The sequence below is a fragment of the Lissotriton vulgaris genome, chromosome 11, assembly GCF_964263255.1.
Source record: "Lissotriton vulgaris chromosome 11, aLisVul1.2, whole genome shotgun sequence".
Classification (NCBI taxonomy): Eukaryota; Metazoa; Chordata; class Amphibia; order Caudata; family Salamandridae; genus Lissotriton; species Lissotriton vulgaris.
In genome coordinates, this window is record NC_141699.1 from 120417358 (window position 1) to 120435686 (window position 18329).

Sequence of the window (18329 nt, forward strand, 5' to 3'; positions counted from 1 at the left end):
CTGCGTCACAATACGGATTTTTATATGTGCCCTGTAACTGGCTGTGTGTACGTTGCGTGTCTCCGTCTGCATGCAGCATACAAATTTTCCCGGATCATATAGCCCAGTTGGGCTGATGCAGCCACGCAAGAGCTCTTTGCGTGACCTCATTGTCACCGATTCAAATCAGGGAGGATCCACGCAGCCTTTCATGGCTCTCAGGTGAAAAAATGGGCCCTAGGGCAAGGAAGGAAATAGGACCCCTTATTCATGTTTGAAATATAAAATACCGCAATAATCGGGGTTCAGTGGGTCCAGCAGGTCTGTGGGCGCCAGTGCCACTGCACCTGCTGCAACAATGGAAGCTACGCCCCTGTCATACAGCTGGGTAACATCAATTACTCAGTGACACAAAGAGCATTAAAAAACTACACTTTACATAATGTTAAACGACAAAAACAACAGCTTTGTCAGTTCTTGTTCTGTTTCAAGCACTCCATACAATCTGTATGAACCCTCTCTGTATTTCCCTACTGATAACAAATGCCTTTGCTTCCAGAAATAAACTTTCTAGATGGTTTGTGTACATTTGAATGGGAGATGAGACCTCGAAAGAGCCCTGCTCTGCGCCGGACTGCGAGTCACGTCAGAGAGCGAAACAAAGCCTGTACTATGGCCTGTACCTACCCGGGGGAACTCGGGGAGCGAAGGTGAGAGCAAAGAGGAAGAAATACAAGAATTATGAAAACTGATCAAGGAGAAAAAATCCCTAAATTACTGCCGTATTTAAAAAGCTGAGAAAACAAAATGAACGTAAAGAGTAAACTGAAGCCAAATAAAGCCACAGTTTTTCCTTGTCACAGAGAACAATTATGCAAATAAATCATATTGAAAAATAAACTATCCTATTTTTTTATTACATATTCTCCAGTCTCCAAAAAGACTTTAAAAAATTGTCATTTCAACTATATTTTAAGTCTCTATGACAGGGTATTGGGAAAAGTTTTCAACAAACAATAATTGCACCAGGGTTCAACCTCATTGGCTACGATACTGCCACTACGCAAAGATAAACAATTTAGTCTGAATTTCATGCCCACTCGCCCTACTACCTCATGTTACAAAGAACATGAACCCTTTTCAAAAGATTTTATCTGTTTATGCATAACTACACCTCCACTGCTTCTGACAGGCAATGTAAGACATATGTTGGCGTTGTTTTACTAATTTCCATCAGCTCTCTGCCCCAAACCGTCACTAGCAACAGGCAGAGAATTCTGGGAAATCGTATGCTAAATAGCTCTTCAGGTAAGCAGCACCCTCCCTAGTTATGGATTTGATGCTCAGACAGATATCCCTTCACACAAAGATGAGATCTAGGCTGCTAGCCATGGGTTGTGGAAAATATAAGAAGCACAAATTCATAATAGAATCCTCATAGGGCCCACTGTCTTCAAATGTTTACTAGAGGAGGAACAGCAATAATTTAAAGGAAAATAAATTATAGCTACATTTTTCCATTTTCCATACTGCAAGTCTGCCATTTCATGGCACTACATAGTTGCATTTGCTGCATTTCATTTTTAGCTTTAGGAGGTACAATATACTGGTTTCCTGGTTTTCAAAACATTTTAGGGGAAGATTCACAAGGATCTGACGCATCTGCATAGATGCATACTTTTCCTTGAGTCAGTGCTGAATATCCTTGTGCCACTATGGATGTGCTGTATTTACAATACAGTGCTCCATGGTGCAAGGATTAACAGATGCATCAGAAATTCTGACACATGTGTTGGTACAAAAGTGGCGCATTGCTGAAGTTGATCATGAAAGTGAAGCAAAAAGCCATGAGTCATTCCAAACGCTTGGTCTGTGCAGGCGTAGGGATTTTGCCGCAGTGAAGGCATAAAGTGACGCAGTGAAATCTTGTAGATTTCAGTGCGTGAGTTCTACAAGGCTTTTTTCGTGGAATCGCCCACCCTGCATACATTATGCCTGACGCAGGTATAATGTGATGCAGGGCTTTATAATGTGACGCATCTCCCTAGATGCGTCATATTGTAAAAGGGCCGCAACATTTACGCCGCAGCTGCGTCACAATAAAGATTTTTAAATGTGCCCTGTAAATGGCTGTGTGTACGTTGTGTGTCTCCGTCTGCATGCAGCATACAAATTTTCCCGGATCATGTAGCCCAGTTGGGCTGATGCAGCCACGCAAGAGCTCTTTGCGTGACCTCATTGTCACTGATTCAAATCAGGGAGGATCACGCAGCCTTTCATGGGTCTCAGGTGAAAAAATGGGCCCTAGTGCGAGGAAGGAAATAGGCCCCCTTTTTCATGTTTGAAATAAAAATAGCGCAATAATCGGAGTTCAGTGGGTCCCGGAGGTCTGTGGGCACCAGTGCCACTGCACCTGCTGCAACAATGGAAGCTACGCCCCTGTCATACAGCTGGGTAACATCAATTACTCAGTGACACAAAGAGCATTAAAAAATACACTTTACATAATGTTAAATGACAAAAACAACGGCTTTGTCAGTTCTTGTTCTTTTTTAAGCACACCATACAATCTGTATGAACACTCTCCGCATTTTCCTACTGATAACAAATGCCTTTGCTCCCAGAAGTAAACTTTCTAGGTGGTTTGTGTAAATTTGAATCGGAGATGAGACCTCGAAAGAGCCCAGCCCTGCGCCGGACTGCAAGTCACCTCAAGGAGCGGAAACAAAGCCCGTACTCTGGCCATCACCTACCCGAGCGAATCCGGGGAGCGAAGGTGAGAACAAAGAGGAAGAAATACGAGAATTATGAAAACTGATCAAGGAGAAAAAATCCCTAAATTACTGCCGTATTTAAAAGCTGAGAAAACAAAAAGAACGTAAAGACTAAACTGAAGCCAAATAAAGTCACAGTTCTCTCCTTGTCAAAGATAACAATTATGCAAGTAAATCGTATTGAAAAATAGACTATCTTATTTTTTTATTACATATTCTCCAGTCTCAGAAGAGACTGTCAAAAACTGTCATTTCAACTATATTTCAAGTCTCCATGACAGGGTATTGTGAAAAGTTTTCAATAAACAATAATCACGCCTGGGTTCAACCTCATTGGCTACAATACTGCCACTGCGCTAAGCTAAACAATTTAGTGTGAATTTCATGCCCACTTGCCCTAGTACCTCATGTTACAAAGAACATGAACCCTTTTCAAAAGATTTTATCTGTTTATGCATAACTACACCTCCACTGCTTCTGACAGGCAATGTAAGACACATGTTGGCGTTGTTTTACTAATTTCCATCAGCTCTCTGCCCCAAACTGTCGCTAGCAACAGGCAGAGAATTCTGGGAAATCGTATGCTAAATAGCTCTTCAGGTAAGCAGCACCCTCCCTAGTTATGGATTTGATGCTCAGACAGATATCCCTTCACACAAAGATGAGATCTAGGCTGCTAGCCATGGGTTGTGGAAAATATAAGAAGCACAAATTCATAATAGCATCCTCATAGGGCCCACTGTCTTCAAATGTTTACTAGAGGAGGAACAGCAATATTTTAAAGGAAAATAAATCATAGCTACATTTTTCCATTTTCCATACTGCAAGTCTGCCATTTCATTGCACTACATAGTTGCATTTGCTGCATTTCATTTTTAGCTTTAGGGGGTACAATATACTGGTTTCCTGGTTTTCAAAACATTCTAGGGGAAGATTCACAAGGATCTGACGCATCTGCATAGATGCATACTTTTCCTTCCGTCAGTGCTGAATGTCCTTGTGCCACTATGGATGTGCTATATTTACAATACAGTGCTCCATGGTGCAAGGATTAACAGATGCACCAGAAATTCTGACACATGTGTTGGCACAAAAGTGACGCATTGCTGAAGTTGATCATGAAAGTGAAGCAAAAAGCCATGAGTCATTCCAAACGCTTGGTCTGTGCAGGCGTAGGGATTTTGCTGCAGTAAAGGCGTAAAGTGACGCAGTGAAATCTTGTAGATTTCAGTGCGTGAGTTCTACAAGGCTTTTTTTCGTGGAAACGCCCACCCTGCATACATTATGCCTGACGCAGGTATAATGTGATGCAGGGCTTTATAATGTGACGCATCTCCCTAGATGCGTCACATTGTAAAAGGGGCGCAACATTTACGCCGCAGCTGCGCCACAATACAGATTTTTATATGTGCCCTGTAAATGGCTGTGTGTACGTTGTGTGTCTCCGCCGGCATGCAGCATACAAATTTTCCCGGATCATGTAGCCCAGTTGGGCTGATGCAGCCACGCAAGAGCTCTTTGCGTGACCTCATTGTCACCGATTCAAATCAGGGAGGATCCACGCAGCCTTTCATGGCTCTCAGGTGAAAAAATGGGCCCTAGGGCAAGGAAGGAAATAGGACCCCTTATTCATGTTTGAAATATAAAATATCGCAATAATTGGGGTTCAGTGGGTCCCGCAGGTTTGTGGGCGCCAGTGCCACTGCACCTGCTGCAACAATGGAAGCTACGCCCCTGTCATACAGCTGGGTAACATCAATTACTCAGTGACACAAAGAGCATTAAAAAATACACTTTACATAATGTTAAATGACAAAAACAACAGCTTTGTCAGTTCTTGTTCTGTTTCAAGCACTCCATACAATCTATATGAACCCTCTCCGCATTTTCCTACTGATAACAAATGCCTTTGCTCCCAGAAATAAACTTTCTAGGTGGTTTGTGTACATTTGAATGGGAGATGAGACCTCGAAAGAGCCCAGCTCTGCGACGGACTGCGAGTCAACTCAGAGAGCGGAAACAAAGCCCGTACTCTGGCCATCAACTACCCGAGCGAATCCGGGGATCGAAGGTGAGAACAAAGAGGAAGAAATACAAGAATTATGAAAACTGATCAAGGAGAAAAAATCCCTAAGTTACTGCCGTATTTAAAAAGCTGAGAAAACGAAAAGAATGTAAAGAGTAAACTGAAGCAAAATAAAGTCACAGTTTTCTCCTTGTCACAGATAACAATTATGCAAGTAAATCACATTGAAAAATAAACTATCTTATTTTTTTATTACATATTCTCCAGTCTCCGAAAAGACTGTCAAAAATTATCATTTCAACTATATTTCAAGTCTCCATGACGGGGTATTGGGTAAAGTTTTCAATAAGCAATAATCGCGCCTCGGTTAAACCTCATTGGCTACAATACTGCCACTGCGCAAAGCAAACCAACTATAGTGTGAATTTCATGCCCACTCGCCCTAGTACCTCATGTTACAAAGAACATGAACCCTTTTCAAAAGATTTTATCTGTTTATGCATAACTACACCTCCACTGCTTCTGACAGGCAATGTAAGACATATGTTGGCGTTGTTTTATTAATTTCCATCAGCTCTCTGCCCCAAACCGTCGCTAGCCACACGCAGAGAATTCTGGGAAATTGTACGCTAAATAGCTCTTCAGGTAAGCAGCACCCTCCCTAGTTATAGATTTGATGCTCAGACAGATATCCCTTCACACAAAGATGAGATCTAGGCTGCTAGCCATGGGTTGTGGAAAATATAAGAAGCACAAATTCATAATAGCATCCTCATAGGGCCCACTGTCTTCAAATGTTTACTAGAGGAGGAACAGCAATAATTTAAAGGAAAATAAATCATAGCTACATTTTTCCATTTTCCATACTGCAAGTCTGCCATTTCAATGCACTACATAGTTGCATTTGCTGCATTTCATTTTTAGCTTTAGGGGGTACAATATACTGGTTTCCTGGTTTTCAAAACATTCTAGGGGAAGATTCACAAGGATCTGACGCATCTGCATAGATGCATACTTTTCCTTGCGTCAGTGCTGAATGTCCTTGTGCCACTGTGGATGTGCTGTATTTACAATACAGTGCTCCATGGTGCTAGGATTAACAGATGCATCAGAAATTCTGACACATGTGTTGGCACAAAAGTGACGCATTGCTGAAGTTGATCATGAAAGTGAAGAAAAAAGCCATGAGTCATTCCAAACGCTTGGTCTGTGCAGGCGTAGGGATTTTGCCGCAGTGAAGGCGTAAAGTGACGCAGTAAAATCTTGTAGATTTCAGTGCGTGAGTTCTACAAGGCTTTTTTTCGTGGAAACGCCCACCCTGCATACATTATGCCTGACGCAGGTATAATGTGATGCAGGGCTTTATAATGTGACGCATCTCCCTAGATGCGTCACATTGTAAAAGGGCCGCAACATTTACGACGCAGCTGCGCCGCAATACAGATGTTTTATATGTGCCCTGTAAATGGCTGTGTGTACGTTGTGTGTCTCCGTCGGCATGCAGCATACAAATTTTCCCGGATCATGTAGCCCAGTTGGGCTGATGCAGCCACGCAAGAGCTCTTTGCGTGACCTCATTGTCACCTATTCAAATCAGGGAGGATCCACGCAGCCTTTCATGGCTCTCAGGTGAAAAAATGGGCCCCAGGGCAAGGAAGGAAATAGGACCCCTTATTCATGTTTGAAATATAAAATACCGCAATAATCGGGGTTCAGTGGGTCCCGCAGGTCTGTGGGCGCCAGTGCCACTGCACCTGCTGCAACAATGGAAGCTACGCCCCTGTCATACAGCTGGGTAACATCAATTACTCAGTGACACAAAGAGCATTAAAAAATACACTTTACATAATGTTAAATGACAAAAACAACAGCTTTGTCAGTTCTTGTTCTGTTTCAAGCACTCCATACAATCTGTATGAACCCTCTCCGCATTTTCCTACTGATAACAAATGCCTTTGCTCCCAGAAATAAACTTTCTAGGTGGTTTGTGTACATTTGAATGGGAGATGAGACCTCGAAAGAGCCCAGCTCTGCGACGGACTGCGAGTCAACTCAGAGAGCGGAAACGAAGCCCGTACTCTGGCCATCAACTACCCGAGCGAATCCGGGGATCAAAGGTGAGAACAAAGAGGAAGAAATACAAGAATTATGAAAACTGATCAAGGAGAAAAAATCCCTAAGTTACTGCCGTATTTAAAAAGCTGAGAAAACAAAAGGAACGTAAAGAGTAAACTGAAGCCAAATAAAGTCACAGTTTTCTCCTTGTCACAGATAACAATTATGCAAGTAAATCGCATTGAAAAATAAACTATCTTATTTTTTTATTACATATTCTCCAGTCTCCGAAGAGACTGTCAAAAATTGTCATTTCAACTATATTTCAAATCTCCATAACGGGGTATTGGGTAAAGTTTTCAATAAGCAATAATCACGCCTCGGTTAAACCTCATTGGCTACGATACTGCCACTGCGCAAAGCTAACCAATTATAGTGTGAATTTCATGCCCACTCGCCCTAGTACCTCATGTTACAAAGAACATGAACCCTTTTCAAAAGATTTTATCTGTTTATGCATAACTACACCTCCACTGCTTCTGACAGGCAATGTAAAACATATGTTGGCGTTGTTTTACTAATTTCCATCAGCTCTCTGCCCCAAACTGTCGCTAGCCACACACAGAGAATTCTGGGAAATTGTATGCTAAATAGCTCTTCAGGTAAGCAGCACCCTCCCTAGTTATGGATTTGATGCTCAGACAGATATCCCTTCACACAAAGATGAGATCTAGGCTGCTAGCCATGGGTTGTGGAAAATATAAGAAGCACAAATTCATAATAGCATCCCCATAGGGCCCACTGTCTTCAAATGTTTACTAGAGGAGGAACAGCAATAATTTAAAGAAAAATAAATCATAGCTACATTTTTCCATTTTCCATACTGCAAGTCTGCCATTTCATTGCACTATATAGTTGCATTTGCTGCATTTCATTTTTAGCTTTAGGGGGTACAATATACTGGTTTCCTGGTTTTCAAAACATTCTAGGGGAAGATTCACAAGGATCTGACGCATCTGCATAGATGCATACTTTTCCTTGCGTCAGTGCTGAATGTCCTTGTGCCACTATGGATGTGCTGTATTTACAATACAGTGCTCCATGGTGCAAGGATTAACAGATGCATCCAAAATTCTGACACATGTGTTGGCACAAAAGTGACGCATTGCTGAAGTTGATCATGAAAGTGAAGCAAAAAGCCATGAGTCATTCCAAACGCTTGGTCTGTGCAGGCGTAGGGATTTTGCCGCAGTGAAGGCGTAAAGTGACGCAGTGAAATCTTGTAGATTTCAGTGCGTGAGTTCTACAAGGCTTTTTTTCGTGGAAACGCCCACCCTGCATACATTATGCCTGACGCAGTATAATGTGATGCAGGGCTTTATAATGTGACGCATCTCCCTAGATGCGTCACATTGTAAAAGGGCCGCAACATTTACGCCGCAGCTGCGCCACAATACAGATTTTTATATGTGCCCTGTAAATGGCTGTGTGTACGTTGTGTGTCTCCGTCGGCATGCAGCATACAAATTTTCCCGGATGATGTAGCCCAGTTGGGCTGATGCAGCCACGCAAGAGCTCTTTGCGTGACCTCATTGTCACCGATTCAAATCAGGGAGGATCCACGCAGCCTTTCATGGCTCTCAGGTGAAAAAATGGGCCCTAGGGCAAGGAAGGAAATAGGACCCCTTATTCATGTTTGAAATATAAAATACCGCAATAATCGGGGTTCAGTGGGTCCCGCAGGTCTGTGGGCGCCAGTGCCACTGCACCTGCTGCAACAATGGAAGCTACGCCCCTGTCATACAGCTGGGTAACATCAATTACTCAGTGACACAAAGAGCATTAAAAAATACACTTTACATAATGTTAAATGACAAAAACAACAGCTTTGTCAGTTCTTGTTCTGTTTCAAGCACTCCATACAATCTGTATGAACCCTCTCCGCATTTTCTTACTGATAACAAACGCCTTTGCTCCCAGAAATAAACTTTCTAGGTGGTTTGTGTACATTTGAATGGGAGATGAGACCTCGAAAGAGCCCATCCCTGCGCCGGACTGCGAGTCACCTCAGAGAGCGGAAACAAAGCCCGTACTCTGGCCATCACCTACCCGAGCGAATCCGGGGAGCGAAGGTGAGAACAAAGAGGAAGAAATACAAGAATTATGAAAACTGATCAAGGAGAAAAAATCCCTAAGTTACTGCCGTATTTAAAAAGCTGAGAAAACAAAAAGAACGTAAAGAGTAAACTGAAGCCAAATAAAGTCACAGTTTTCTCCTTGTCACAGATAACAATTATGCAAGTAAATCGCATTGAAAAATAAACTATCTTATTTTTTTATTACACATTCTCCACTCTCCGAAGAGACTGTCAAAAATTGTCATTTCAACTATATTTCAAGTCTCCATGACGGGGTATTGGGTAAAGTTTTCAATAAGCAATAATCGTGCCTCGGTTAAACCTCATTGGCTACGATACTGCCACTGCGCAAAGCTAACCAATTATAGTGTGAATTTCATGCCCACTCACCCTAGTACCTCATGTTACAAAGAACATGAACCCTTTTCAAAAGATTTTATCTATTTATGCATAACTACACCTCCACTGCTTCTGACAGGCAATGTAAGACATATGTTGGCGTTGTTTTACTAATTTCCATCAGCTCTCTGCCCCAAACCGTCGCTAGCCACACGCAGAGAATTCTGGGAAATTGTATGCTAAATAGCTCTTCAGGTAAGCAGCACCCTCCCTAGTTATGGATTTGATGCTCAGACAGATATCCCTTCACACAAAGATGAGATCTAGGCTGCTAGCCATGGGTTGTGGAAAATATAAGAAGCACAAATTCATAATAGCATCCTCATAGGGCCCACTGTCTTCAAATGTTTACTAGAGGAGGAACAGCAATAATTTAAAGGAAAATAAATCATAGCTACATTTTTCCATTTTCCATACTGCAAGTCTGCCATTTCATTGCACTATATAGTTGCATTTGCTGCATTTCATTTTTAGCTTTAGGGGGTACAATATACTGGTTTCCTGGTTTTCAAAACATTCTAGGGGAAGATTCACAAGGATCTGACGCATCTGCATAGATGCATACTTTTCCTTGCGTCAGTGCTGAATGTCCTTGTGCCACTATGGATGTGCTGTATTTACAATACAGTGCTCCATGGTGCAAGGATTAACAGATGCATCCAAAATTCTGACACATGTGTTGGCACAAAAGTGACGCATTGCTGAAGTTGATCATGAAAGTGAAGCAAAAAGCCATGAGTCATTCCAAACGCTTGGTCTGTGCAGGCGTAGGGATTTTGCCGCAGTGAAGGCGTAAAGTGACGCAGTGAAATCTTGTAGATTTCAGTGCGTGAGTTCTACAAGGCTTTTTTTCGTGGAAACGCCCACCCTGCATACATTATGCCTGACGCAGTATAATGTGATGCAGGGCTTTATAATGTGACGCATCTCCCTAGATGCGTCACATTGTAAAAGGGCCGCAACATTTACGCCGCAGCTGCGCCACAATACAGATTTTTATATGTGCCCTGTAAATGGCTGTGTGTACGTTGTGTGTCTCCGTCGGCATGCAGCATACAAATTTTCCCGGATGATGTAGCCCAGTTGGGCTGATGCAGCCACGCAAGAGCTCTTTGCGTGACCTCATTGTCACCGATTCAAATCAGGGAGGATCCACGCAGCCTTTCATGGCTCTCAGGTGAAAAAATGGGCCCTAGGGCAAGGAAGGAAATAGGACCCCTTATTCATGTTTGAAATATAAAATACCGCAATAATCGGGGTTCAGTGGGTCCCGCAGGTCTGTGGGCGCCAGTGCCACTGCACCTGCTGCAACAATGGAAGCTACGCCCCTGTCATACAGCTGGGTAACATCAATTACTCAGTGACACAAAGAGCATTAAAAAATACACTTTACATAATGTTAAATGACAAAAACAACAGCTTTGTCAGTTCTTGTTCTGTTTCAAGCACTCCATACAATCTGTATGAACCCTCTCCGCATTTTCTTACTGATAACAAACGCCTTTGCTCCCAGAAAAAAACTTTCTAGGTGGTTTGTGTACATTTGAATGGGAGATGAGACCTCGAAAGAGCCCATCCCTGCCCTGGACTGCGAGTCACCTCAGAGAGCGGAAACAAAGCCCGTACTCTGGCCATCACCTACCCGAGCGAATCCGGGGAGCGAAGGTGAGAACAAAGAGGAAGAAATACAAGAATTATGAAAACTGATCAAGGAGAAAAAATCCCTAAGTTACTGCCGTATTTAAAAAGCTGAGAAAACAAAAAGAACGTAAAGAGTAAACTGAAGCCAAATAAAGTCACAGTTTTCTCCTTGTCACAGATATTAATTATGCAAGTAAATCACATTGAAAAATAAACTATCTTATTTTTTTATTACATATTCTCCAGTCTCCGAAGAGACTATCAAAAATTGTCATTTCAACTATATTTCAAGTCTCCATGACGGGGTATTGGGTAAAGTTTTCAATAAGCAATAATGGCGCCTCGGTTAAACCTCATTGGCTACGATACAGCCACTGCGCAAAGCTAGCCAATTATAGTGTGAATTTCATGCCCACTCGCCCTAGTACCTCATGTTACAAAGAACATGAAACCTTTTCAAAAGATTTTATCTATTTATGCATAACTACACCTCCACTGCTTCTGACAGGCAATGTAAGACATATGTTGGCGTTGTTTTACTAATTTCCATCAGCTCTCTGCCCCAAACCGTCGCTAGCCACACGCAGAGAATTCTGGGAAATTGTATGCTAAATAGCTCTTCAGGTAAGCAGCACCCTCCCTAGGTATGGATTTGATGCTCAGACAGATATCCCTTCACACAAAGATGAGATCTAGGCTGCTAGCCATGGGTTGTGGAAAATATAAGAAGTACAAATTCATGATAGCATCCTCATAGGGCCCACTGTCTTCAAATGTTTACTAGAGGAGGAACAGCAATAATTTAAAGGAAAATAAATCATAGCTACATTTTTCCATTTTCCATACTGCAAGTCTGCCATTTCATTGCACTACATAGTTGCATTTGCTGCATTTCATTTTTATCTTTAGGGGGTACAATATACTGGTTTCCTGGTTTTCAAAACATTCTAGGGGAAGATTCACAAGGATCTGACGCATCTGCATAGATGCATGCTTTTCCTTGCGTCAGTGCTGAATGTCCTTGTGCCACTATGGATGTGCTGTATTTACAATACAGTGCTCCATGGTGCAAGGATTAACAGATGCATCAAAAATTCTGACACATGTGTTGGCACAAAAGTGACGCATTGCTGAAGTTGATCATGAAAGTGAAGCAAAAAGCCATGAGTCATTCCAAACGCTTGGTCTGTGCAGGCGTAGGGATTTTGCCGCAGTGAAGGCGTAAAGTGACGCATTGAAATCTTGTAGATTTCAGTGCGTGAGTTCTACAAGGCTTTTTTTCGTGGAAACGCCCACCCTGCATACATTATGCCTGACGCAGGTATAATGTGATGCAGGGCTTTATAATGTGACGCATCTCACTAGATGTGTCACATTGTAAAAGGGCCGCAACATTTACGCCGCAGCTGCGCCACAATACAGATTTTTATATGTGCCCTGTAAATGGCTGTGTGTACGTTGTGTGTCTCCGTCGGCATGCAGCATACAAATTTTCCCGGATCATGTAGCCCAGTTGGGCTGATGCAGCCACGCAAGAGCTCTTTGCGTGACCTCATTGTCACCGATTCAAATCAGGGAGGATCCACGCCGCCTTTCATGGCTCTCAAGTGAAAAAATGGGCCCTAGGGCAAGGAAGAAAATAGGACCCCTTAATCATGTTTGAAATATAAAATACCGCAATAATCGGGGTTCAGTGGGTCCCGCAGGTCTGTGGGCGCCAGTGCCACTGCACCTGCTGCAACAATGGAAGCTACGCCCCTGTCATACAGCTGGGTAACATCAATTACTCAGTGACACAAAGAGCATTAAAAAATACACTTTACATAATGTTAAATGACAAAAACAACAGCTTTGTCAGTTCTTGTTCTGTTTCAAGCACTCCATACAATCTGTATGAACCCTCTCCGCATTTTCCTACTGATAACAAACGCCTTTGCTCCCAGAAATAAACTTTCTAGGTGGTTTGTGTACATTTGAATGGGAGATGAGACCTCGAAAGAGCCCAGCCCTGCAACGGACTGCGAGTCAACTCAGAGAGCGGAAACAAAGCCCGTACTCTGGCCATCAACTACCCGAGCGAATCCGGGGATCGAAGGTGAGAACAAAGAGGAAGAAATACAAGAATTATGAAAACTGATCAAGGAGAAAAAATCCCTAAGTTACTGCCGTATTTAAAAAGCTGAGAAAACAAAAAGAACGTAAAGAGTAAACTGAAGCCAAATAAAGTCACAGTTTTCTCCTTGTCACAGATAACAATTATGCAAGTAAATCGCATTGAAAAATAAACTATCTTATTTTTTTATTACACATTCTCCACTCTCCGAAAAGACTGTCAAAAATTGTCATTTCAACTATATTTCAAGTCTCCATGACGGGGTATTGGGTAAAGTTTTCAATAAGCAATAATCCCGCCTCAGTTAAACCTCATTGGCTACGATACTGCCACTGCGCAAAGCTAACCGATTATAGTGTGAATTTCATGCCCACTCACCCTAGTACCTCATGTTACAAAGAACATGAACCCTTTTCAAAAGATTTTATCTATTTATGCATAACTACACCTCCACTGCTTCTGACAGGCAATGTAAGACATATGTTGGCGTTGTTTTACTAATTTCCATCAGCTCTCTGCCCCAAACCGTCGCTAGCCACACGCAGAGAATTCTGGGAAATTGTATGCTAAATAGCTCTTCAGGTAAACAGCACCCTCCCTAGTTATGGATTTGATGCTCAGACAGATATCCCTTCACACAAAGATGAGATCTAGGCTGCTAGCCATGGGTTGTGGAAAATATAAGAAGCACAAATTCATAATAGCATCCTCATAGGGCCCACTGTCTTCAAATGTTTACTAGAGGAGGAACAGCAATAATTTAAAGGAAAATAAATCATAGCTACATTTTTCCATTTTCCATACTGCAAGTCTGCCATTTCATTGCACTACATAGTTGCATTTGCTGCATTTCATTTTTATCTTTAGGGGGTACAATATACTGGTTTCCTGGTTTTCAAAACATTCTAGGGGAAGATTCACAAGGATCTGACGCATCTGCATAGATGCATGCTTTTCCTTGCGTCAGTGCTGAATGTCCTTGTGCCACTATGGATGTGCTGTATTTACAATACAGTGCTCCATGGTGCAAGGATTAACAGATGCATCAAAAATTCTGACACATGTATTGGCACAAAAGTGACGCATTGCTGAAGTTGATCATGAAAGTGAAGCAAAAAGCCATGAGTCATTCCAAACGCTTGGTCTGTGCAGGCGTAGGGATTTTGCCACAGTGAAGGCGTAAAGTGACGCATTGAAATCTTGTAGATTTCAGTGCGTGAGTTCTACAAGGCTTTTTTTCGTGGAAACGCCAACCCTGCATACATTATGCCTGACACAGGTATAATGTGATGCAGGGCTTTATAATGTGACGCATCTCCCTAGATGCGTCACATTGTAAAAGGGCCGCAACATTTACGCCGCAGCTGCGCCACAATACAGATTTTTCTATGTGCCCTGTAAATGGCTGTGTGTACGTTGTGTGTCTCCGTCGGCATGCAGTATACAAATTTTCCCGGATCATGTAGCCCAGTTGGGCTGAGGCAGCCACGCAAGAGCTCTTTGCGTGACCTCATTGTCACCGATTCAAATCAGGGAGGATCCACGCAGCCTTTCATGGCTCTCAGGTGAAAAAATGGGCCCTAGGGCAAGGAAGGAAATAGGACCCCTTATTCATGTTTGAAATATAAAATACCGCAATAATCGGGGTTCAGTGGGTCCCGCAGGTCTATGGGTGCCAGTGCCACTGCACCTGCTGCAACAATGGAAGCTACGCCCCTGTCATACAGCTGGGTAACATCAATTACTCAGTGACACAAAGAGCATTAAAAAATACACTTTACATAATGTTAAATGACAAAAACAACAGCTTTGTCAGTTCTTGTTCTGTTTCAAGCACTCCATACAATCTGTATGAACCCTCTCCGCATTTTCCTACTGATAACAAACGCCTTTGCTCCCAGAAATAAACTTTCTAGGTGGTTTGTGTACATTTGAATGGGAGATGAGACCTCGAAAGAGCCCAGCTCTGCAACGGACTGCGAGTCAACTCAGAGAGCGGAAACAAAGCCCGTACTCTGGCCATCAACTACCCGAGCGAATCCGGGGATCGAAGCTGAGAACAAAGAGGAAGAAATACAAGAATTATGAAAACTGATCAAGGAGAAAAAATCCCTAAATTACTGCCGTATTTAAAAAGCTGAGAAAACAAAAAGAACGTAAAGAGTAAACTGAAGCCAAATAAAGTCACAGTTTTTTCCTTGTCACAGATAACAATTATGCAAGTAAATCGCATTGAAAAATAAACTATCTTATTTTTTTATTACATATTCTCCAGTCTCCGAAGAGACTGTCAAAAATTGTCATTTCAACTATATTTCAAGTCTCCATGACGGGGTATTGGGTAAAGTTTTCAATAAGCAATAATCGCTCCTCGGTTAAACCTCATTGGCTACGATACTGCCACTGCGCAAAGCTAACCAATTATAGTGTGAATTTCATGCCCACTCGCCCTAGTACCTCATGTTACAAAGAATTTGAACCCTTTTCAAAAGATTTTATCTGTTTATGCATAACTACACCTCCACTGCTTCTGACAGGCAATGTAAGACATATGTTGGCGTTGTTTTACTAATTTCCATCAGCTCTCTGCCCCAAACCGTCGCTAGCCACACGCAGAGAATTCTGGGAAATTGTATGCTAAATAGCTCTTCAGGTAAGCAGCACCCTCCCTAGTTATGGATTTGATGCTCAGACAGATATCCCTTCAGACAAAGATGAGATCTAGGCTGCTAGCCATGGGTTGTGGAAAATATAAGAAGCACAAATTCATAATAGCATCCTCATAGGGCCCACTGTCTTCAAATGTATACTAGAGGAGGACCAGCAATAATTTAAAGGAAAATAAATCATAGCTACATTTTTCCATTTTCCATACTGCAAGTCTGCCATTTCATTGCACTATATAGTTGCATTTGCTGCATTTCATTTTTAGCTTTAGGGGGTACAATATACTGGTTTCCTGGTTTTCAAAACATTCTAGGTAAAGATTCACAAGGATCTGACGCATCTGCATAGATGCATACTTTTCCTTGCGTCAGTGCTGAATGTCCTTGTGCCACTATGGATGTGCTGTATTTACAATACAGTGCTCCATGGTGCAAGGATTAACAGATGCATCCAAAATTCTGACACATGTTTTGGCACAAAAGTGACGCATTGCTGAAGTTGATCATGAAAGTGAAGCAAAAAGCCATGAGTCATTCCAAACGCTTGGTCTGTGCAGGCGTAGGGATTTTGCCGCAGTGAAGGCGTAAAGTGACGCAGTGAAATCTTGTAGATTTCAGTGCGTGAGTTCTACAAGGCTTTTTTTCGTGGAAACGCCCACCCTGCATACATTATGCCTGACGCAGGTATAATGTGATGCAGGGCTTTATAATGTGACGCATCTCTCTAGATGCGTCACATTGTAAAAGGGCCGCAACATTTACGACGCAGCTGCGCCGCAATACAGATGTTTTATATGTGCCCTGTAAATGGCTGTGTGTACGTTGTGTGTCTCCGTCGGCATGCAGCATACAAATTTTCCCGGATGATGTAGCCCAGTTGGGCTGATGCAGCCACGCAAGAGCTCTTTGCGTGACCTCATTGTCACCGATTCAAATCAGGGAGGATCCACGCAGCCTTTCATGGCTCTCAGGTGAAAAAATGGGCCCTAGGGCAAGGAAGGAAATAGGACCCCTTATTCATGTTTGAAATATAAAATACCGCAATAATCGGGGTTCAGTGGGTCCCGCAGGTCTGTGGGCGCCAGTGCCACTGCACCTGCTGCAACAATGGAAGCTACGCCCCTGTCATACAGCTGGGTAACATCAATTACTCAGTGACACAAGGAGCATTAAAAAACTACACTTTACATAATGTTTAATGACAAAAACAACAGCTTTGTCAGTTCTTGTTCTGTTTCAAGCACTCCATACAATCTGTATGAACCCTCTCGGCATTTTCTTACTCATAACAGACGCCTTTGCTCCCAGAAATAAACTTTCTAGGTGGTTTGTGTACATTTGAATGGGAGATGAGACCTCGAAAGAGCCCAGCTCTGCAACGGACTGCGAGTCAACTCAGAGAGCGGAAACAAAGCCCGTAATCTGGCCATCAACTACCCGAGCTAAACCTGGGATCGAAGGTGAGAACAAAGAGGAAGAAATACAAGAATTATGAAAACTGATCAAGAAGAAAAAATCCCTAAGTTACTGCCGTATTTAAAAAGCTGACGAAACAAAAAGAACATAAAGAGTAAACTGAAGCCAAATAAAGTCACAGTTTTCTCCTTGTCACAGATAACAATTATGCAAGTAAATCGCATTGAAAAATAAACTATCTTATTTTTTTATTACATATTCTCCAGTCTCCGAAGAGACTGTCAAAAATTGTCATTTCAACTATATTTCAAGTCTCCATGACGGGGTATTGGGTAAAGTTTTCAATAAGCAATAATCACACCTGGGTTAAACCTCATTGGCTACAATACTGCCACTGCGCAAAGCTAACCAATTATAGTGTGAATTTCATGCCCACTCGCCCTAGTACCTCATGTTACAAAGAACATGAACCCTTTTCAAAAGATTTTATCTATTTATGCATAACTACACCTCCACTGCTTCTGACAGGCAATGTAAGACATATGTTGGCGTTGTTTTACTAATTTCCATCAGCTCTCTGCCCCAAACCGTCGCTAGCCACACGCAGAGAATTCTGGGAAATTGTATGCTAAATAGGTCTTCAGGTAAGCAGCACCCTCCCTAGGTATGGATTTGATGCTCAGACAGATATCCCTCCACACAAAGATGAGATCTAGGCTGCTAGCCATGGGTTGTGGAAAATATAAGAAGCACAAATTCATAATAGCATCCTCATAGGGCCCACTGTCTTCAAATGTTTACTAGAGGAAGAACAGCAATAATTTAAAGGAAAATAAATCATAGCTACATTTCTCCATTTTCCATACTGCAAGTCTGCCATTTCATTGCACTACATAGTTGCATTTGCTGCATTTCATTTTTAGCTTTAGGGGGTACAATATACTGGTTTCGTGGTTTTCAAAACATTCTAGGGGAAGATTCACAAGGATCTGACGCATCTGCATAGATGCATATTTTTCCTTGCGTCAGTGCTGAATGTCCTTGTGCCACTATGGATGTGCTGTATTTACAATACAGTGCTCCATGGTGCAAGGATTAACAGATGCATCAGAAATTCTGACA

At 42.3% G+C, this 18329-nt stretch overlaps 9 non-coding genes across 9 annotated transcripts; all 9 read right to left on the minus strand.

Moving 5' to 3' along the window:
* Positions 1-910: 910 nt before the first annotated feature.
* On the minus strand, positions 911-1050 carry LOC147679116 (U4 spliceosomal RNA). The gene has a single exon (XR_015301887.1). It is a non-coding gene; the product is annotated as a U4 spliceosomal RNA (small nuclear RNA).
* Positions 1051-2976: 1926 nt separating this feature from the next.
* Positions 2977-3116, minus strand: LOC147679117 (U4 spliceosomal RNA). The gene has a single exon (XR_015301885.1). It is a non-coding gene; the product is annotated as a U4 spliceosomal RNA (small nuclear RNA).
* A 1930-nt stretch (positions 3117-5046) lies between these two features.
* On the minus strand, positions 5047-5186 carry LOC147679118 (U4 spliceosomal RNA). Its single transcript, XR_015301829.1, has one exon. It is a non-coding gene; the product is annotated as a U4 spliceosomal RNA (small nuclear RNA).
* A 1932-nt stretch (positions 5187-7118) lies between these two features.
* LOC147679119 (U4 spliceosomal RNA) lies at positions 7119-7258 on the minus strand. The gene has a single exon (XR_015301796.1). It is a non-coding gene; the product is annotated as a U4 spliceosomal RNA (small nuclear RNA).
* Positions 7259-9188: 1930 nt separating this feature from the next.
* LOC147679120 (U4 spliceosomal RNA) lies at positions 9189-9328 on the minus strand. The gene has a single exon (XR_015301626.1). It is a non-coding gene; the product is annotated as a U4 spliceosomal RNA (small nuclear RNA).
* A 1930-nt stretch (positions 9329-11258) lies between these two features.
* On the minus strand, positions 11259-11398 carry LOC147679121 (U4 spliceosomal RNA). Its single transcript, XR_015301813.1, has one exon. It is a non-coding gene; the product is annotated as a U4 spliceosomal RNA (small nuclear RNA).
* Positions 11399-13329: 1931 nt separating this feature from the next.
* On the minus strand, positions 13330-13469 carry LOC147679122 (U4 spliceosomal RNA). The gene has a single exon (XR_015301841.1). It is a non-coding gene; the product is annotated as a U4 spliceosomal RNA (small nuclear RNA).
* A 1931-nt stretch (positions 13470-15400) lies between these two features.
* Positions 15401-15540, minus strand: LOC147679123 (U4 spliceosomal RNA). Its single transcript, XR_015301776.1, has one exon. It is a non-coding gene; the product is annotated as a U4 spliceosomal RNA (small nuclear RNA).
* A 1933-nt stretch (positions 15541-17473) lies between these two features.
* LOC147679124 (U4 spliceosomal RNA) lies at positions 17474-17613 on the minus strand. The gene has a single exon (XR_015301860.1). It is a non-coding gene; the product is annotated as a U4 spliceosomal RNA (small nuclear RNA).
* Positions 17614-18329: the final 716 nt, after the last annotated feature.